Source organism: Aegilops tauschii, chromosome 2 (genome assembly GCF_002575655.3).
Source record: "Aegilops tauschii subsp. strangulata cultivar AL8/78 chromosome 2, Aet v6.0, whole genome shotgun sequence".
NCBI lineage: Eukaryota > Viridiplantae > Streptophyta > Magnoliopsida > Poales > Poaceae > Aegilops > Aegilops tauschii.
In genome coordinates this window covers 576,535,406-576,558,934 of record NC_053036.3, presented here as the reverse complement: position 1 = coordinate 576,558,934, position 23,529 = coordinate 576,535,406, and positions in this window count along the sequence as shown.

Genomic DNA, 23,529 nt, shown 5'->3' with positions numbered 1-23,529 from the left:
TTCAAACAACGCATAAGAATCGATCTAACTAGCGTTACAAAGTGCTTGAACTATACTATTAAATGGGGGAAAACTACTACTGATAGGGTGGTCTACTAGAAATTCTGATCAGTTGAAGACTCCATGATGTCTGCTCCAGCTTCATCAACAAAGTCATCTTCACTTGGTGCCGAGTCGGTGTCGTCGATGATGATGTAGTTATCCGGATAAGTGCATTCGTCATCCTTTGCTTTTGGCACTGGATTTCCCATGAATACTCCAATCTTCTTCTCCAGGTCGTCATTCTTCCCTACTAGTGCGACGATTTCCTCCATATAATCCTCGCGTGTAGCCTTGAGTTCTTCCTCCAGCTCCTTGATCTTCGTCAATGCCTTCTTCAGTTCTTCCATGTCCGTGCACATCTGGTTCTCCTGACGACGGATATGTTGGTTTTGCTCCTGGATGAAAGCTGCAATTGATCCATCCTTTTTGGTTCTGATCATCTCCCATTGCGCGTCTCGGCATCCACAAATCTGATAAATTGTATCCTTAAGCTCCTGGTGGTAGACTTCTCCAATGCGTCCCATAGCGATGTGGGCTGCCATGCTTTTCCCTAAACTCCAGGTTGGTGCTTCGAAAACCAATCTTATGGGTTCAGTAACTGGCACAAACGTCCTTCCTGGAATGTGAACTTGAATCTTCCAGCTCTCCTCTTCGGGTAATGTGGCGTTGTAGGTTCCGGTGATACTTTGTATTCCTATGTTCAAGTACTTGGTGACTTCCTTCAAGTGTCGACCAAAAGGCGTGTCTTCATCTGGTTGCATGAACTTGCTCCTTGTATCCGCCATTCCTAAAAGAGTAGAAAGTGGAGAGGGGTCAGAAATGAGAAGAGAGAAGTGTTCTAGGGCTTAAGCTTAGTGGTCGTGTCCTACAGTCAGCGTGTGCTCTGATACCACCTTTGTAGCGACCAGACCTCAAATGGTCTGTGCTGCTGTGCACCAGTGTCATCCCTCGATCAGTAATGCTGACACGCATAGTACAATGGAGGACTTATAACAGAGTAGCAATCACACACTTATTACATCGAATATCTCCAAAGAGAATAAGTATGATAAATATGGCTTAAGGCCATCTAAAAACGATAACAGCGGAAGACTTGGAAGATAAGTGAGTCCATTAACTCCAGCGGCATCACTGAGTATAAGACCACGACCTAAGACACCTTACTCGTCGTCTGAAAAGTCTGCAACATGAAACGTTGCAGCCCGAAAACGGGTCAGCACATGGAATATGCTGGCAATGTAACACATAGAGAAATAATGAACAGTAATAATACTATACTACATGCATATAAGGCTGGTGGAAACCTCTATGGTTAAAGTTTTTGCGGAAAGCCAAATTTTCCCTACTGCAAAGGAATAAATTTTATTTAACTATCATGGTGGTTGTTAAACATTGAGATGGTTGACAGCATCTCAATCCCAATTAGGTGTCATCAATGACCCAACAAAATTAATTAAAAGTAACATGGTGATGAGATTCACATGATAATCTAGGTACTAGATACTCAAATTGTCCATAACCGGGGACACGGCTAACCATGATTAGTTTGTACACTCTGCAGAGGTTTGTGCACTTTTCCCCACAAGACTCGATCTCCTCCGTTGGATTACTCGCACTACATGGTGTTTGAGTAACGGATGACCGAGACACAGTCTTTCAGAAGTGTTTGCACCTTACGTATGGGTAGACTGTTACACCTACTTTCCCCTACATCTGCTAGTCTACCACTGTAAGAGTTCACACAACTTAGTCAACTATGCTAGAGCCCATAATAGCCTGTGGCTGCACACGGAAGTTTCTAGCATGAATAATCTCATGATCCCTTTGAACCTGGGTGGCGGTCCAAAAGAAAAACAGGCAATCCTAGAATACCCAGGTACCTCAATCCACCCAGATGTGAGTTTTAGTTGCCACCTTAAGTAAACCATTATTAACAATCTCACATCTGTCATGAATATCTCTCAAACCCAATCCATGTCTACGAGCATAGCATGGCAATATAATAGCAAACGTAGAAGTAACTCCCAAGGGTTTGATAAAAGAACAGGTAATAGGTACTACCTCAACTAATTCCCAATACCCACAATTTAATTAGATCCTAATCATGCAATGTTTGAGGAATAGATCTAATGCAATAAAAACTGGGTATGGAAGGTATATGATCAAAGTGTTACTTGCCTTGCTGATGATCCGCGAAACCTAGCGATTCGAAGTAACAAGCGGCACACTCCGGGTACTCTATCGCAAACAAACAAGCAAACAATAAGTACTCATCTAATGCACAGGTAAAACTCGAATGAAAGATCCAACCAGAAAGTTCAACTTAAGAACTCCGGTTTGCAAAAAGAATCAACTCGAACGAAGCAACGAAAGTCAAACGGCGAGAGAAAATCCGACGAACGCGTTCGTTAAAACGAACGGGTCGGTGAACGTTCATAAAATAACAAAACCGAAGAAATAAACCGATCTAGGGTTTTTTTTAAACGAATGGTTTTTTTAAACAAAACCGGCAACGACGGCGAGGTATACCTCGTCGGGGCAGGGCTCCGGCGGGGCTCCGGCTGGCTCCGGCGAGGGCGGCGGGGTGCGGCGGGGCTCAGGGGGCTCGGGGGTGGCGAGGGGCGGCTCCGGCGGCGGGGTTCGGCGAGCGGCGGCGGCCTTCGGGCTCCGGTTCCGGCGGCGGCGCGCGGGGCGGGTGCGGGGCGGCGGCGGGGTTTATAAAGAGGGAGGGAGGGGTGCTTGGAGGAGGGGGCAAGGCGCGGCGGCGGGGTGTCCGTGGCGGACACGGCGGCGGCGTCCGGCGTGCTCGCGGAGGAGAACGCGGAGATGGGCCGGCGGCTCGGCTGGGCCTCGGCCCGGTCAGGCGCGGCGCGAATTTTTTTTTAAACGTTCCTCCCAAAAATTCGAAGAAAAATAAATAAAATTCCAAAAATAAATAAAAATCCCCGTCTAGTTAGAATATTTAGAACAGGGTGAACATTTTTTTGACACAAAAATAAATTTTTGGAAACATGCAATATTTTTTAATGCAATTAAAATTGCAAATAAATTGCGAATAAAATCCAATAAATGATTTTAACATTTTTCCTCCAATATTTCAATTGTTTGGGAGAAGTCATATTTTCTCCTCTCATTTATTTTTAATGAAATATTTTTCCGGAGAGAAAAATAATTAAAACCAAAATCCTCGTTTTATTATTTGATGAAAATCAAATATGAAAATTCGAGAAAATCCCCATCTCTCTCCGAGGGTCCTTGAGTTGCTTAGGATTTATCGAGGATTTGTCGAAATGCAATAAAATATGATATGCAATGATCATCTATGTATAACATTCCAAATTGAAAATTTGGGATGTTACACACTCGCGTTGGAGAGCTCTACTAGCCACTGCGAATTTCTTGAGAAGGAGAATAAAGCCTTAGCGGCTGAACTGGACAAGGCCCGACAGGAGGCGAGAGAAGCACGATCAAAATCTAGAGCACTCCATGAGGAGGTTCGGCAGGCGAAGGAGATAGTGGTTGGAAAGCCTTTTCTGCTGCAGACTAAGTTCGGCGACCCGGACTATGCTCAGCTGAACCAAGTGTGGAGTTCTCCGGACGAGTATTTGGACTTGCCGAAGAGTTCTTCCGATGCAGCGCGGTATTACCAAGCACGAGCTGGATATGCAACGGAGAAGCTTTTTTGGTCACAGTTTGGCGCGTCAAAGCGGCCTCTGCTGCTTAATGAACAGATGTCCCAATGGGCCGAACTTCATAGGGTATCTGGCGCTGCCGTGAAGGATGTCATAATCCGGCAGTGGCCAACCGAGCCTGGGCCGAATAGCTATTTCGGTTTGGTGCAGAAGCTTGTCGATGTGGTGCCGCGAATCGATGCTGCGAAGCAATCGGCGTGCATTGAAGGTGCACGGATGGCCTTTGCCCGAGTCAAGACATTCTGGGGAAAGATGAAGGCCATCGACATCGCGACGAAGGGTCCGCCCGAAGGCAAGGACCGTCCAGAACCGGAGCGTTATTTTGAAGACGTCTTGGAGGCCGCCCGCTTGATAGAGGGTCAATGCTCGAAAAACATAATGTTCGAGTGAGGTGTATGATGATTGTAAAAGACAATTTTATAGTTAATCTATTTATGTTTTGCTCGAAAAGCTAGAATTCCTCCTTTGCGGCCGTTTTAATATAATCTGAAAGTTTTCCAGTCGTCGGCTTCAGCCCCCTCGTAGGAAGTACGGGGGTGTTTGGAAAAGCATTTAATCAGTCTTTAACCAACGTCTTGGTCCATGAAGGAGGTGATAATGCGGCGAACCAGGCAATCGGACTATAAGGCGTTAACACTTTCACTTAACCATAGGAGTTTTATGGTGGGGCTACGACATAGCCCCTGGTGTGTATGCGGCGTATGGTGCCTTACATATCTGATCTGAAAAAGATCCCTCGTGTTACACGGAGAATCGCTAAAGATTCCAATAAGTCGTCAAGTGGTTGACCAGCTCTCGCCGCATCATGACAGTCAGTTTTCGGCTTTCTCTACTGAGGTGCTCAGCCGGATTAGGCCAGGGCACAATCGCAATAGTTCTCCCTTTACTACCCTAGCCAATAGAGCGGAACGTAGGGTAGCAAACACAGGAGCCGGGCAACCCAACTATTGCCCCAAGACAATGATTCGGAGCTGATGCATATAAGGCCAAACTTGAGATGCCGATGTACGCTATATAGCTGTTCGGACTTTTACTGGCAACTCATTCGTTCCCATGCCGAGCCCCTGGCAGGGTGTGCCGAGGTGCATCTGCAAAGCAGCCGTTGAGGCCGTACTTATTGTTGAAAGAGTATGAAAGATCGGTTCAGATGAGGCTTACTGAGAACGGATTACATTTTTGTTGATTCACTACGTAAAATTTGGCATAAAAATAAAAATATAGGTCATAAGACAAGAAAATTTGCAGTTTATGTATATTTTACACTAAGTTTTTACGTTTGTAATTTTACGTAACATAAATATTTTTTACGGCGATAATATATTTTCTTACGGTCTCTTTTTTCGTCAGAAATAAGACAAAACTTATGGAACGTAAAATTACGGTGTATTGATAGTAAAATAGAGGGGGTGAAGAATAACTATTCCTCACCTAGGGTGACGAATAGTCAATACCTATATATATATATATATATATATATATATATATATATATATATATATATATATATATATATATACACATATGGTAACGCTATTCTAAGCGTGAGTGTAGAATAGCTTCTACACCCCGTAGTAACGCTATATACAAAATCTAGTAAAATGGTGTATAAAATATAGTAATTAGGAAAATATATTTTTTACTACCTAAGTTTGTAATTTACTTCGTTTTTACGAAAATTAGTATATTTTACATACTGTGTTACTATATTTTGTATGTACCGTTACCGGGGTGTAGAATAAGTTATTCTACGCTCACGCTTAGTTTAGCGTTACTATATATATATATATATATTTATATATATATAAGAAACCACAGACCTGGCTATTTGACATGCTCGGGGTCGGGATCAGAGGAAAAAGGGCATAATATACAGGCCCGGAATAAAGAGTGTGTTCTGCAAAAAGTTATTTTGGACCTCCTGTCGCACGTCTGCGTCGCCCGTCCTCGGGGAGGGGAATCCTTAACGGAAGTAGCCCCTGTTGGGGAACGTAGTAATTTCAAAAAAATTCATATGCACACGCAAGATCATGGTGATGCATAGCAACGAGAGGGGAGAGTGTTGTCTACGTACCCTCGTAGACCGTAAGCGGCTGCGTTATATCAACGCGGTTGATGTAGTCGTACGTCTTCACGATCCGGCCGATCCAAGTACCGAATGCACGGTACCTCCGAGTTCTGCACACGTTCGGCTCGGTGACGTCCTCGCCTTCTCGATACAGCAAGAGGGCCGAAGTAGTAGATGAGTTCTGGCAGCACGATGGCGTGGTGACGGTGTTGGTGAAGAACAATCTTCGCAGAGCTTCGCCTAAGCACTACGAAAACTATGACGGAGGATAAACTAGAGGAGACGGGGTTGCCAGCACACGGCTTGGTGTTTCTTGATCTCTCTTGGGTGCTAGCCCTACCCCTCTATTTATATGTTGAGCCTTGGGGTCGAAACTTGGAGTAAAAGCCTCCACAAAGTCGGTTTCACCCGAAAGGCAAGAGTCCTTCTCGGACTCCAGGGCCAGACGCCAGGGTTCCCGGCGTCTGGACCCAGACGCTAGGGACCCTGGTGTCTGGCCCCTGGACTCCGCAAAACTTCCTTTTGCGCTTTCCAAAAACCTCGTGGGCTTTCCCCTTTGGCCGAGATTCAATCGTCGGTATCTCAATACCTAGTTCAATCTCGTTACCGGCAAGACTCTTTACTCGTTCTGTAATTCATCATCCCGCAACTAACTCATTAGTTGCAATGCTTGCAAGGCTTATAGTGATGTGCATTACCGAGTGGGCCCAGAGATACCTCTCCGACAATTGGAGTGACAAATCCTAATCTCGAAATACGCCAACCCAACAAGTACCTTCGGAAACACCTGTAGAGCACCTTTATAATCACCCAGTTACGTTGTGACGTTTGGTAGCACAAAAAGTGTTCCTCCGGTAAACAGGAGTTGCATAATCTCATAGTCATAGGAACATGTACAAGTCATGAAGAAAGCAATAGCAACATACTAAACGATCGAGTGCTAAGCTAACTGAATGGGTCAAGTCAATCACATCATTCTCCTAATGATGTGATCCCGTTAATCAAATGACAACTCATGTCAATGGCGAGGCAACATAACCATCTTTGATCAACGAGCTAGTCAAGTAGACTTTATTATTGCCTCTAGGGCATAATTCCTTCAGTCTCCCACTTGCACTAGAGTCAATAATCTAGATTACACAGTAATGATTCTAACACCCATGGAGCCTTGGTGCTGATCATGTTTTGCTCGTGGAAGAGGCTTAGTCAACGGGTCTGCAACATTCAGATCCATATGTATCTTGCAAATTTCTATGTCTCCCATCTGGACTAGATCCCGGATGGAGTTGAAGCGTCTCTTGATGTGCTTGGTTCTCTTGTGAAATCTGGATTCCTTCGCCAAGGCAATTGCACCAGTATTGTCACAAAAGATTTTCATTGGACCCGATGCACTAGGTATGACACCTAGATCGGATATGAACTCCTTCATTTGCTGCTTCCAAAGCAGCTATGTACTCCGCTTCACACGTAGATCCCGACGTGATGCTTTGTTTAGAACTGCACCAACTGACAGCTCCACCGTTCAATGTAAACATGTATCCGGTTTGCGATTTAGAATCGTCCGGATCAGTGTCAAAGCTTGCATCAACATAACCATTTACGATGAGCTCTTTGTCACCTCCATAAACGAGAAACATATCCTTAGTCCTTTTCAGGTATTTCAGGATGTTCTTGACCGCTGTCCTGTGATCCACTCCTGGATTACTTGGTACCTCCCTCCTAGACTTATAGCAAGGCACACATCAGGTCTGGTACACAGCATTGCACACATGATAGAGCCTATGGCTGAAGCATAGGGAACATGTTTCATCTTCTCTCTATCTTCTGCAGTGGTCGGGCATTGAGTCTTACTCAACTTCACACCTAGTAACACAGGCAAGAACCCTTTCTTTGCTTGATCCATTTTGAAATTCTTCAAAACTTTGTCAAGGTATGTGCTTTGTGAAAGTCGAATTAAGCGTCTTGATCTATCTCTATAGATCTTGATGCCCAATACATACGCAGCTTCACCGAGGTCTTTCATTGAAAAACTCTTCTTCAAGTATCCCTTTATGCTATCCAGAAATTCTATATCATTTCCAATCAACAATATGTCATCCACATATAATATCAGAAATGCTACAGAGCTCCCACTCACTTTCTTGTAAATACAGGCTTCTCCAAAAGTCTGTAGAAAACCAAATGCTTTGATCACACTATCAAAGCGTTTATTCCAACTCCGAGAGGCTTGCACCAGTCCATAAATAGATCGCTGGAGCTTGCACACTTTGTTAGCTCCCTTTGGATCGACAAAACCTTCTGGTTGCATCATATACAACTCTTCTTCCAGAAATCCATTCAGGAATGCAGTTTTGACATCCATTTGCCAAATTTCATAATCATAAAATGCGGCAATTGCTAACATGATTCGGACAAACTTAAGCATCGCTACGGGTGAGAAGGTCTCATCGTAGTCAATCCCTTGAACTTGTCGAAAACCTTTTGCAACAAGTCGAGCTTTATAGACAGTAACATTACCGTTAGCGTCAGTCTTCTTCTTAAAGATCCATTTATTCTCAATTGCTTGCCGATCATCGGGCAAGTCAACCAAAGTGCACACTTTGTTCTCATACATGGATCCCATTTCAGATTTCATGGCTTCAAGCCATTTTGCGGAATCTGGGCTCACCATCGCTTCTTCATAGTTCGTATGTTCGTCATGGTCTAGTAACATAACCTCCAGAACAGGATTACCGTACAACTCTGCTGCGGATCTTACTCTAGTTGACCTACGAGGTTCAGTAATAACTTGATCTGAAGTTCCATGATCATCATCATTAACTTCCTCACTAATTGGTATATGCGTCGCAGAAACTAGTTTCTGCGATGAACTACTTTCCAAAAAGGGAGCAGGTACAGTTACCTCATCATGTTCCACTTTCCTCCCACTCACTTCTTTCGAGAGAAACTCCTTCTCCAGAAAAATTCCGAATTTAGCAACAAAAGTCTTGCCTTCGGATCTGGGATAGAAGGTGTACCCAACAGTCTCCTTTGGGTATCCTGTGAAGACACATTTCTCCGATTTGGGTTCAAGCTTATCAGGTTGAAGTTTTTTCACATAAGCATCGCAGCCCCAAACTTTAAGAAATGACAACTTTGGTTTCTTGCCAAACCACAGTTCATAAAGCGTCGTCTCAACGGATTTTGATGGTGCCCTATTTAACGTGAATGCGGCCGTCTCTAAAGCATAACCCCAAAATGATAGCGGTAAATCAGTAAGAGACATCATAGATCGCACCATATCTAGTAGAGTACGATTACGACGTTCGGACACACCATTACGCTGTGGTGTTCCGGGTGGCGTGAGTTGCGAAATTATTCCGCATTGTTTCAAATGAAGACCAAACTCATAACTCAAATATTCTCCTGCACGATCAGATCGTAGAAACTTTCTTTTCTTGTTACGTTGATTTTCAACTTTACTCTGAAATTCTTTGAACTTCTCAAATGTTTCAGACTTATGTTTCATTAAGTAGATATACCCATATCTACTTAAATCATGTATGAAGGTGAGAAAATAACGATATCCGCCACGAGCCTCAACATTCATCGGACCACATACATCTGTATGTATGAGTTCCAACAAATATGTTGCTCTCTCCATAGTTCCGGAGAACGGCGTTTTCGTCATCTTACCCATGAGGCACGGTTCGCAAGTACCAAGTGATTCATAATCAAGTGGTTCCAAAAGTCCATCAGTATGGCGGTTCTTCATGCGCTCTACACCGATATGACCTAAACGGCAATGCCACAAATAAGTTGCACTATCATTATCAACTCTGCTTCTTTGGGCTTCAATACTATGAATATGTGTATCACCACTATCGAGATTCAACAAAAATAGACTACTCTTCAAGGGTGCATGACCATAGAAGATATTGCTCATATAAATAGAACAACCATTATTCTCTGATTTAAATGAATAACCGTCTCGCATCAAACAAGATCCAGATATAATGTTCATGCTTAACGCTGGCACCAAATAACAATTATTTAGGTCTAAAACTAATCCCAAAGGTAGAAGTAGAGGTAGCGTGCCGACCGCGATCACATCGACTTTGGAACCATTTCCCACGCGCATCCTCACCTCGTCCTTAGCCAATCTTCGCTTAATCCGTAGCCCCTGCTTCGAGTTGCAAATATTAGCAACAGAACCAGTATCAAATACCCAGGTGCTATTGCGAGCATTAGTAAGGTACACATCAATAACATGTATATCACATATACCTTTGTCACCTTGCCATCCTTCTTATCTGCCAAATACTTGGGGCAGTTCTGCTTCAAGTGACTAGTCTGCTTGCAGTAGAAGCACTCAGTCTCAGGCTTAGGTCCAGACTTGGGTTTCTTCTCCTGAACAGCAACTTGCTTGTTGTTCTTCTTGAAGTTCCCCTTCTGCTTCCCTTTGCCCTTTTTCTTGAAACTGGTGGTCTTATTGACCATCAACACCTGATGCTCCTTTTCGATTTCTACCTCCACAGCCTTTAGCATTGCGAAGAGCTCGGGAATCGTCTTATCCATTCTTGCATGTTATAGTTCATCACGAAGCTCTTGTAGCTTGGTGACAGTGATTGGAGAATTCTGTCAATGACGCTATCATCCGGAAGATTAACTCCCAGTTGAATCATGTGATTATTATACCCAGACATTTTGAGTATATGTTCACTGACAGAACTATTCTCCTCCATCTTGCAGTTGTAGAACTTATTGGAGACTTCATATCTCTCAATCCGGGCATTCTTTTGAAATATTAACTTCAACTCCTGGAACATCTCATATGCTCCATGACGTTCAAAACGTCGTTGAAGTCCCGGTTCTAAGCCGTAAAGCATGGCACATTGAACTATCGAGTAGTCATCAACACGTGACTGCCAGGCATTCACAATGTCTGCAGTTGCTGGCGCAGGTGGTACACCTAGCGGTGCTTCCAGGACGTAATTCTTCTGTGCAGCAATGAGGATAATCCTCAAGTTACGGACCCAGTCCGTGTAATTGCTACCATCATCTTTAAACTTTGCTTTCTCAAGGAACGCATTAAAATTCAACGGAACAACAACATGGGCCATCTATCTACAATCAACATAGACAAGCAAGATACTATCTGGTACTAAGTTCATGATAAATTTAAGTTCAATTAATCATATTACTTAAGAACTCCCACTTAGATAGACATCCCTCTAATCCTCTAAGTGATCACGTGATCCATATCAACTACACCATGTCCGATCATCACGTGAGATGGAGTAGTTTCAACGGTGAACATCACTATGTTGATCATATCTACTATATGATTCACGCTCGACCTTTCGGTCTCCGTGTTCCGAGGCCATATCTGTTATATGCTAGGCTCATCAAGTTTAACCTGAGTATTCCGCGTGTGCAACTGTTTTGCACCCGTTGTATTTGAACGTAGAGCCTATCACACCCGATCATCACGTGGTGTCTCAGCTCGCAGAACTTTCGCAACGGTGCATACTCAGGGAGAACACTTATACTTTGATAATTTAGTGAGGGATCATCTTATAATGCTACCATCAATCAAAGCAAGATAAGATGCATAAAAGATAAACATCACATGCAATCAATATAAGTGATATGATATGGCCATCATCATCTCGTGCTTGTGATCTCCATCTCCGAAGCACCGTCATGATCACCATCGTCACCGGCGCGACTCCTTGATCTCCATCGTAGCATCGTTCTCGTCTCGCCAATCTTATGCTTCTACGACTATCGATACCGCTTAGTGATAAAGTAAATCATTACAGGGCGATTGCATTGCATACAATAAAGCGACAACCATATGGCTCCTGCTAGTTGCCGCTAACTCGGTTACAAAACATGATCATCTCATACAATAAAATTTAGCATCATGTCTTGACAATATCACATCATAACATGCCCTGCAAAAAACAAGTTAGACGTCCTCTACTTTGTGGTTGCAAATTTTACGTGGCTGCTACGGGCTGAGCAAGAACCATTCTTACCTACGCATCAAAACCACAATGATAGTTTGTCAAGTCGGTGCTGTTTTAACCTTCGCAAGGACCGGGCGTAGCCACACTCGGTTCAACTAAAGTTGGAGAAACTGACACCCGCCAGCCACCTATGTGCAAAGCACGTCGGTAGAACCAGTCTCGCGTAAGCGTACGCGTAATGTCGGTCCAGGCAGCTTCATAAAACAATACCGCCGAACCAAAGTATGACATGCTGGTAAGCAGTATGACTTATATCGCCCACAACTCACTTGTGTTCTACTCGTGCATATGACATCTACGGATAAAACCTGGCTCGGATGCCACTGTTGGGGAACGTAGTAATTTCAAGAAAATTCCTACGCACACGCAAGATCATGGTGATGCATAGCAACAAGAGGGGAGAGTGTTGTCTACGTACCCTCGTAGACCATAAGCGGAAGCGTTATATCAACGCGGTTGATGTAGTCGTACGTCTTCACGATCCGACCGATCCAATTACCGAAAGCACGGCACCTCCGAGTTCTGCACACGTTTGGCTCGGTGACGTCCTCGCCTTCTCGATCCAGCAAGAGGGGTGAAGTAGTAGATGAGTTCCGGCAGCACGACGGCGTGGTGACAGTGTTGGTGAAGAACAATCTTCGCAAGGCTTCTCCTAAGCACTACGAAAACTATGACGGAGGATAAACTAGAGGAGACGGGGTTGCCGGCACACAGCTTGGTGGTTCTTGATCTCTCTTGGGTACTAGCCCTACCTCTCTATTTATATGTTGAGCCTTGGGGTCGAAACTTGGAGTAAAAGCCTCCACAAAGTTGGTTTCACCCGAAAGGCAGAGTCCTTCTCGGACTCCATGGCCAGACGCCAGGGTTCCCGGCGTCTGGACCCAGACGCCAGGGTTCCCGGCGTCTGGACCCAGACGCCAGGGACCCTGTCGTCTGGCCCCTGGACTCCGCAAAACTTCCTTTTACGCTTTCCAGAAACCTCGTGGGCTTTCCCCCTTGGCCCAGATAAAGTGTTCTTGTGCCCAAACATTTCGGGACACATTCGGAACCCCTTCCGATGGATTCCGGAACCTTTCCGGAGATCAAACACTACTATCCACATATCAATCTTTACTTCTGGACCATTCCGGAGTTCCTCGTCATATCCGTGATCTCATCCAAAACTCCGAACCACATTCGGTCACCAACATACATAACTCATAGTACTATATCGTCAATGAACGTTAAGCGTGCGGACCCTACGGGTTCGAAAACTATGTAGACATGACTGAGACACCTCTCTGGTCAATAACCAATAGCGGGACCTGGATGCCCATATTGGCTCCTACATATTCTACGAAGATCTTTACCGGTCAGACCGCATAGCAACATACGTTGTTCCCTTTGTGATCGGTATGTTACTTGCCCGAGATTCAATCGTCGGTATCTCAATACCTAGTTCAATCTCGTTACCGGCAAGTCTCTTTACTCGTTCTGTAATACATCATCCCGCAACTAACTCATTAGTTGCAATGCTTGCAAGGCTTATAGTGATGTGCATTACCGAGTGGGCCCAGAGATACCTCTCCGACAATCGGAGTGACAAATCCTAATCTCGAAATACGCCAACCCAACAAGTACCTTCGGAAACACCTGTAGAGCACCTTTATAATCACCCAGTTACGTTGTGACGTTTGGTAGCACACAAAGTGTTCCTCCGGTAAACGGGAGTTGCATAATCTCATAGTCATAGGAACATGTACAAGTGATGAAGAAAGCAATAGCAACATACTAAACGATCGAGTGCTAAGCTAACGGAATGGGTCAAGTCAATCACATCATTCTCCTAATGATGTGATCCCATTAATAAAATGACAACTCATGTCAATGGCCAGGAAACATAACCATCTTTGATCAAAGAGCTAGTCAAGTAGAGGCATACTAGTGACACTCTTTTTGTCTATGTATTCACACAAGTATTATGTTTCCGGTTAATACAATTCTAGCATGAATAATAAACATTTATCATGATATAAGGAAATAAATAATAACTTTATTATTGCCTCTAGGGCATATTTCCTTCAGCCCCTTAGGTGAGCATATGGATCCGAACTCCGATAGAGTCCGTTGTATATGCTGTCCAGTTGGGCACCTGTTCTTTAGGGATGATAAAGAAAAATAGGGAAAACAGATAAAAAACAATACGGGAATGCTCGTAGGGTTGTCCGTATTGTGCTTTCGCCGATGCCCATGGTATCTTGAGTGCGTAGTGATGCACGCGTGGTGCAAATTTTTCCAGTACAGTAGGTGGGTGGCAGAAGCCGAACTGCTATTTGCATTCCGGGAGTGGTCGAACATCAGAGGGAAACTGTTTCTGGCCCTTGGTGTTCTGCTGGCGAGCCGATCTGTCGTCTTTATCGCCTGGTGGCCTCCTCCCCTTGTGATCAGCGTTAAGCTTGCCTGCCTGCTTGAAGACCCAACAGTTTCGGTTGGTATGATTAGCTGGCCTATCAGGTTGACCGTGAATCTGACAAGGTCGGTCCAATATCCTATCAAGGGTGGATGGTCCATCATGGTTTGCCTTTAGTGGCATCTTTCGTTGAACAGGCTTCGGATTGTGAAATCCGGCGTTCACCACTCTGTCGCGTATATTACTGCGACTATTGTGTTCGGTTTGTCGTGGTTTGCCGTTGCCATCTCGGATTTCGGAAGTGCCCAGGCCGCTGGCGTCGTTACTTTTACGAGCAAGCCAGTTATCTTCTCCCGCACAGAAGCGGGTCATTAGAGCGGTAAGGGCTGTCATGGATTTAGGTCCTTCCTGGCCGAGGTGACGCGCTAGCCATTCATCCCGGACGCTATGTTTGAAGGCCGCAAGGGCTTCTGCGTTCGGACAGTCGACAATTTGGTTCCTTTTGACTAAGAACCTGGTCCAGAGCTCCCTGGCTGACTCGCCGAGCTCCTGGACAATGTGACTTAAGTCATCGGCGTATAATGGTCGGACATATGTTCCCTGGAAGTTGTTTCGAAAGGCGTCTTCCAAGTCTTCCCAGTTGCCAATAGAATTTTCTGGCATACTGTTTAGCCAGTACCGAGCTGGCCCTTTAAGCTTGAGAGGTAGGTATTTGATGGCGTGGAGGTCGTCTCCGCGGGCCATGTGAATATGGAGGAGGTAATCCTCGATACATACCGCGGGATCTGTTGTCCCATCGTATGATTCGATGTTAATGGGTTTAAACCCGTCTGGAAATTCATGCTCCATTACTTTGTTAGTGAAGCATAGAGGGTGTGCGGCTCCTCTATGTTGGGCCACACTATGAAGCATAGAGGGTGTGCTCGGACCGGGCATGGTCGGCTCTGTAGTGTCCGAATAGGCGACCATCATCGTTGGTCGGGGTATATCTTCGTGATCTGTACATCGATCTTGTGCGTCCTACTCTACCCTCCGTGTCTTGGTTGATATCGCGAGTGTTCCCCCGAGTTGTTTTGTTTTTGCTTTGGGGGCCCGATGGGCTGGTATGGTCACTACAAAAAAAATACACTTCCGTTATGATACGTGTTTGTCACAGTAGGTCGCGATTTTTGTCATGCATGTACATCCATGACGATTTAATGACAGAATCAAGATAGTCATACCTATGCTGTCGTAGAAGTGTTCCATGACATTACCAAAATTATCATCACGGAAGTGTCCACTTCCATGACGATAAATCGCGCGTCACAGAAGTGCTTTCGTCAAGGGTGACCGACACGTGGCATCCACCATAACGGAACGCCGTTAAGCTATCAGGTCAGGTTTTGGATCCGATAACCCGTTAACAGCCCCGACCAATGGGAAATTTCCACGTGTAAAATTCTGATTGGCCGGACGAAACACGTGTCAGCTCGTCAGTGGGTCAGATAGGCGCCTATGATATGTCGACACGTGCCATGGCCCACCACTGGCCCATTTAGCTTACCAAGCCGGCCCGTTTGACTTGGTCAAAAGTTAACGGGCTGGCCCATGAAAAGCCTGTTAACGGTCTCTTCGCAAATAGCCCATTTTACGGCCCGTTAACTCATGCCCGTTAGGCCCTAAAGGAAATCGGCCCAACAACGTCATGTGGGCCGTCGAATATAACACCATCCCATTTCACTTTCGGCCCATGTATGGCCCACGACGTCTTTCGGCCCATATGAGGCCTACGTATCTTTCGGCCCTTTACAGGCCCACAGTGACTCTAGCCCATAATTAATAGTAATTTTTTTATATCCGTTAACGGACCATGATTTACATGGGCCGTTTCCAGCCCGTGTTAGCTTTCGGCCTATTGATGGCCCATACGTTCTTAGGCTCCTTTTCGGCCCTCGATTACTTCCGGCCCGTTACTGGCTTGTTCCCCTAATGGGCCAAATTCGGCCCATGGCAAGAGTCGGCTCGTTACTGGCATGTTCCCCTAATGGGCCAAATTCGGCCCATGGCAAGAGTCGGCCCATTACTAGCCTGTTGCCCTAATGGGCCAAATTCGGCCCATGGCAAGAGTCGGCCCGTTTCTGGCCTGTTAACCCGTTGCGCCGTTTCCAGCCCGTCCTATATTCTGGCCCATTAACGAACCGTTATGCCTGTGACAGAATTAAGCCTTTGCTGTCCTACGGCTTGTTAACAGCCTGTTACCGTGCTGGGCCGATACCAATTACGCCCGATTACGGCCCATGTAGACCCATTTATCCGATGGCCCGAGGCCCACCGATTAAAGGCCCATTTATCGACGGCCCGTAGGAGACCCATGGATCCTACGGCCCGTATATGGCCCATGGTAGTTGCGGCCACTAGCAAACCAGGGAAAAAGAAGACTAGGAAATAAATAAGGCCGAAACTAGCGCTAGGCTATTAAGGCGATTGCACATATTACATCCACTCGGCATCAAAGATCGCCACCAGTGCAAATATAGGGAACACCCTACACTATACAAAAGGGCTTACTGTTTTCTTCAGCCGGTGGCTGCACGTTAAGAATAAATTTTGTATCGCACCAAAACAAATTACAACTATATAACAAAAGGAAGGTTGGCATAAAACTTAACAGTCTAGCAGATAAATGCACCACCAGAAGTTCAGAAGCTCAGTTCATTTGACCTCATTGTTACGTTTTCATGTTGTATTGTCCGATGGAGCACCATAACCCTCGCCTTCATTTCCCCTAGGCTCCTGAACAAGATAGCAAATGTCTGATAGTCTGGTTTCAAAACCATGCATATCTTGACGACATTGAGCAATGTTTCTCCTTGTTTTACAAAGGGTCTTTGTTAGGGAATGGACTTGTGTCTGGAGCGCAGATACAACATTGCTTTGAGCTTGCATATCTTGATCATGAGGAAGTTTGGACGATATTGCCTTAACAACCAACCCAGTATTACGCAGGAACGTGCTTTTGGCACTGTTAGTGGACAGGTACTGACCCACTGCAGCAAGAGCTGACATTGCGGTTATAGTTGCCTCGCCACCTTCAGAAGGTGGCGGTTCCACCATTTTTTCCATACCTTGCTGAAAAGTTGAGGTTTTACATTAGTAGTACCAGAACAAAAGATATTAAGGAGGCAGCAAAACCAAACAAAATAGCTTTGGTCTATATACAGAACTTATTCTAGTGAACCCTTGTAAAATACTAGTTGTATTTTATTGCAAAGTACATAATAAAACCAGGTTCCAAACATATGACCATGTACCATCGCTAATGTATTGTCTATTTCTTCACATTGTATTGAGGGCTAAGGAAAAGAGACGAAGTTTATAATACGGTAAGCATAGTATGACATCATTCATATCACAAAACAACTGAGAACAGACAAACATGCAATTGTAACGTTGTGTGGGCAAGTCCAGCACGGAACTAGATTACGGGTCAAGATCAAAGGAACATCAATCCTCTCTTTTATACCTTGTAAGGTGCAATGATACGCTAAGACAATTGTGTATAAAATTGAAAAGAGTAATAGACATTGGCTGCAAACCATGCAGTTCAAGGAACAAGTCAGAGTAAGTAGTAGTTAAAAGGCATGAGGATTAAGGACTTACAACAGCGGCTTTGACTGGTGTAGTCATGCCCTTCTTCTTGCTGGTGTGACAGTCCTTGAAGATTTCCACAACATTTGGTTCAGGTACTTTTTGGTCCTTGCGGGCTTTCCTCTGCATTTCAAACAAGTCAATATAGATCTGATAATATGGTACAACGAAAAGAGTGAAACAACAGCTAATTAGAAGAGCCTCGCAGTGTGCAATATAGCTACGAGATCCTGTCGTCTGTTGGAATTTCACTTTCGTACGGTTGGCCTTGTTCTTTGAACAGTTCACCTACAAGAAGATAGATTTGTGTGGCACATGCGTAAATAGGACTTCAACATGTGATCTGATCACATATATATAATGTACCTGATACTTCGGATCAGATCAGTGTTTAACAAGTCCCCTCCAGTCTTCATCCGATATATTTTCCACTGGAGATGTTTGGGAAAGTTCACTGTTAGCCTTGCCTTCAAAGTGAGTTTTCCTCAAGTTATACCGATACTGTCGCAGAGTAGACTTGAAAACATGGGTGCAAGTTTGTCTGGTTGCATCATCTTGGCTATCCAACTTGAACCTCATCTGTTGAAAACTATGGGAGTCTCATTATCAGCAACCTAGAAAGTATGGGACATAGCAAGGCGATATTACTAGTTTCCATACATAACCATACTTACAGATAAATGGTCGAGGAAGGTGTTGAACTGGGTTTCGTCTTTGTCATTCCTGTACTGAATCCATGTTGGCAGGATACGTACATGACACCTAACGGCAACCGCTGCCTCTGATACTAACGTGGCTGACTCTGTAGTATCACGTGGCCTTTTTAAACCTGCCTCAAAACGGATCTCCATTCTTCCTCCTCTAGCTTTAGTTAACCTATCGAGCATTATCCCTGATGTTTGTTTCCTCTTGCGCCTAGGTGCTAGTCCAACAACGAACATACGAAGTGTTAGTGTACATCAAACTGTGAGACTACATATAAAGAAGCATGCAACTGTAACTTGACTCCAGCAACTACCTTCTTGCTATTGAAGCTCACAAGGTTCATCTAATATTGCCAACCTGTCTTGTGTCAAGAGTGCTTGGGAAGTAGTGTGAGGTGGCAAGGGAGCTTGGGTATGTGCTGCTAGCTCAGTTGACGCACGAGTAAGTCGTGCAGCTGGTAGTACTGTGGTAGGTGTTGCAAGAACTAGGGTTGTCTCTGCTTGTTTGGTGGCAGCTATTTGTTTCTGTTTGGCTTTTTTTGCAACTCGTGTAGCATGAGATGCCGTGTTTGTAGAATTTTCCACTGGACTTTGACCTTCTATTGCACCATTAGTACCGGCAGAATCTGCAGGATTCATCGGCTTCTCATTCCCTGCCATTCCGTGTTTCTTCCTCTTTCTCTGTGCCATGCTAAGTCAAGCCGACAAGAAAAACGAATAACAATTTAGTTCTTCAGAACAAATTGATGCGTGATGCAGACGAACTGAACTTTGATGTTAGACAACCACATGATAGGAGGATGTAATATGTATGAAAAACAGGACGGAAGAGATAACCAGAACTATGATGTGTAAACTAAGAAGAAGACATTTCACCAAATTAGAAGCAATGCAATGGAAGGTAGACACCATATGAAAGATGCTACAAATATCGCTCTGCCAAGTTAACAATGTCTCATCATAAATGGCGTTTAAACAAATGTGAAGCAGTACAAGAAATAAATCATATGCAAGATGCAAACAACATCACACTACCATGTTAGAGGTCTCTCGTCATTAGTGCCATTGCATATTCACAGCATTGCATATTCACAACTTATGATGTGTAAACTAAGGAGAAGGCATTTCAACAAATTAGAAGCAATGAAAGCTAGACACCATATGAAAGATGCAACGAATATCACTCTACCAAGTTAAAATTGTCTTGTCATAAGTGCCATTTCAAGAAATTAGTAGTACAAGCTAGAAAAGAATGTGAGATGTAACCTATATCACACTCCGAAGTCAAACGTGTCTTATGATAGGTGATTGTTGCAGGTTACACAACAGTAGTAATTTGATGTAAGAACATGGTGTGATAGACAGATATTGTATGTTCTAGAAACAGGAACACGTGTCTTATTCAAGTATAATGTGTAAAGTAAGCAGATGGAATTCAACAAAATTAGAAACAATACAAGCTAGACATCACACAACATGCAACCACATATAACAGTGCAAAGTTAGAGGGGGCACCGGTGATGCTGCACTAGGGGAGACGTGCTCATCATAAACACAGCTTTGTTGAGTGTCTATGCATGTGTTGTCTTGGAAATCATCTTGGGGGTGTGGAGGAATAGAAACTGTAGAGGCCCTCCGTTCGGAAGGAGCACCTTTATCTGCTGCCTTGCTAACTTCCTTCTGCTTTATTGATTTTGAATTGTCAAGTAAAACCGACAAGAAAAAGCAATAAAATTCTCCCTTCAAAACTCATTCATGCATGATACTGACAATCACTACTTTGATCTAAGGCAAACACATGATACCATGATGGAATATGTATGAAAAACAGGACGGCATGGCATGTTCACAATTGTTTGTGTAAACTAAGCAGAAACCATTCCAGCAAATAAGAAGCAATGCAAGCTAGACACCACATGAAAGATGCAACCAATATGACTCTGCCAAGTTAAAAGCGTCCCATCATAAATGGAATTTCAACAAATTAGAAGCAGCACATGCTATAAATCATATGAAAGATGCAACTAATATCGCACTGCATATACTAAAGGTGTCTCGTCATGTTGATTGATGCGGGATACAAAAAAACAATAGTTTTATGTAAGGACATGCTTAATAGACAGATGTACTATGTACTAAATACAGGAAGGCATGTCACATTAACAGGTATAATGTATAAGCTAAGCAGACTAGCACATGCAGTTTAACCAGATTGGAAGAATTACAATATAGACACCATATGCAACATGCAACCACATATCACGCTGCGAAGTTAGAGCAAGCACCTGCGATGCTAGTGTAGGGGAAATGCTGTTATCAACTATAGAGCTACGTTCACTATCTTCATCTAGCATTTCTGTTTCTTGAGAATCATGTCGGGAGGCTGACGCTGCATTCTTTAAATGAGGAGTAGTCCCCTTGCCTGCCTGCCTCGTCATAAGTGATTGATGAGGGATACACAAGAACATTAGTTTGATGTAAGAACATGGTTAATACACAGATGTACTAGTATGTACCAAAAACAGAAAGGCATGTCATATTCAAAGGTATAATGTGTAAGCTAAGCTGATGCAATTTAACCAAATTGGAAGCAATACAAGCTAGACATCCGGCTGGAGTGGTGAGCATGATCATCCAGGACCTGAGAGCCTGGTGGGAGGCGGGCTGCTTCGCCACCATCGTAGCTTTTTAGTTGGCTTCCAGGTGATGCCTATCTTTGCTGGGCTTGTCACTGGCTCGGCCAGTGCCCTGACTAGCTATTTGTCTTCTGGTGCTCACGGGATGGTGGTTCATGTAAAAAAATATCTTTCCTTATCTTACCGACTTCAGCCTTTCGAATACAAGCTAGACACCATATGGAACATGCAACCACACATGACACCGCGAAGTTAAAGCAAGCACCTGGAATGGTGGTTCATTGCGAGCGAGGTCATCAACTCCAGAGCTACGTTTACCGTCTCCATCTGCTGACACTGCACCCTTTATAGCGCTGTAACGTGTCTTGCCTAACCGCACACGAAGCTGGAGCGACTTCTCTCTTTTCTTTTTGGCTTCTCCCATGGCAGCAGAGTCTGAAATACCCTTGCATAAAAACACAATAGTGAGAGTAAGGGTGAAGTGTGTGCATAACTAGTGCACTGTAAAAGTAGCAGATAGCAGTGGCTGAAAAATAAATGACAGGAGACATATGATAGCTCTACAACATTGCATGGCAAACAAAATTAGATTCTACTCCATATGATTTTGTAATATATGAGCACAGGAAATGCAAGTACTCCTCCAGCACACCACCACATGTGGTCATATGTAAGATAACAGTCGACTGAAAATAAATAGGTCAGTCGATTTTTTTAATGAACCGTCCGATCTATGAGGAACGGGCAGATGGCCTTCGTCTACCTCCCGCCAGTCACTGTTGACGATCTTTCTCGAACCGCCAGCACCCCCAGGCCATCCCTTTAATCCCGGCCAACCTCCACATCGGGCGCCAGTAGCTCTAGGCCGCACACGCCCCTAAGATAAACACGAAGGCGCTGCTTCCCCAGCGTAATAGGCGTACTAGCGCCTGTTGTTGGAAATATGCCCTAGAGGCAATAATAAAATGGTTATTATTATATTTCCTTGTTCATGATAATTGTCTATTGTTCATGCTATAATTGTGTTATCCGGAAATCGTAATACATGTGTGAACACATAGACCATAACATGTCCCTAGTGAGCCTCTAGTTGACTAGCTCGTTGATCAATAGATGGTTACGGTTTCCTGACCATGAACATTGGATGTCATTGATAACGGGATCACATCATTAGGAGAATGATGTGATGGACAAGACCCAATCCTAAGCATAGCACTGGATCGTGCAGTTCGTCTGCTAAAGCTTTTCTAATGTCAAGTATCATTTCCTTAGACCATGAGATCGTGCAACTCCCGGATACCGTAGGAATGCTTTGGGTGTACCAAACGTCACAACGTAACTGGGTGGCTATAAAGGTGCACTACAGGTATCTCCGAAAGTGTCTGTTGGGTTGGCACGGATCGAGACTTGGATTTGTCACTCCGTATGACGGAGAGGTATCTCTGGGCCCACTCGGTATTGCATCGTCATAATGAGCTCAATATGACTAAGTGGTTAGTCACGGGATCATGCATTACCGAACGAGTAAAGTGACTTGCCGGTAATGAGATTGAACGAGGTATTGGGATACCGACGATCAAATCTCGGGCAAGTAACGTACCGATTGACAAAGGGAATTGTGTATGGGATTGCTTGAATCCTCGACATCGTGGTTCATCCGATGAGATCATCCTGGAACGTGTGGGAGCGAACATGGGTATCCAGATCCCGCTGTTGGTTATTGCCTAGAGAGGTGTCTCGGTCATGTCTACATGATTCCCGAACCCGTAGGGTCTACACACTTAAGTTTCGGTGACGCTAGAGTTGTAGAGATATTAGTATGCGGTTAACCGAAAGTTGTTCGGAGTCCCGGATGAGATCCCGGACATCACGAGGAGTTCCGGAATGGTCCGGAGGTAAAGATTTATATATAGGGAGTCCAGTTTCGGGGGTCACCGGTATTGTACCGGGACCACCGGAAGGGTCCCAGGGGTCCACCGGGTGGGGCCACCTATCCCGGAGGGCCCCATGGGCTGAAGTGGCGTGGGAACCAGCCCCTGGTGGGCTGGTGCGCCCCACCCAAGGGTCCAAGGCGCCTAGGGTTGGAAACCCTAGGGGGCCGTTGCCCCCCCCCCTCCCCGAGGGGGCATGCGCCCCCTGGTTGGAAACCCTAAGGGGGCCGTTGCCCCCCCTCTAGATGGGATCTCCAAGGGGGGCATGCGCCCCCCTAGCCCCTATATATAGTGGAGGGGAGGGAGGGCAGCCGCACCCTAAGCCCTGACGCCTCCCTCTCCCTCCGGTGACACCTCTTCCTCATCCAGTAGCGCTTGGCGAAGCCCTGCTGGAATCCCGCTGCTTCCACCACCACGCCGTCGTGC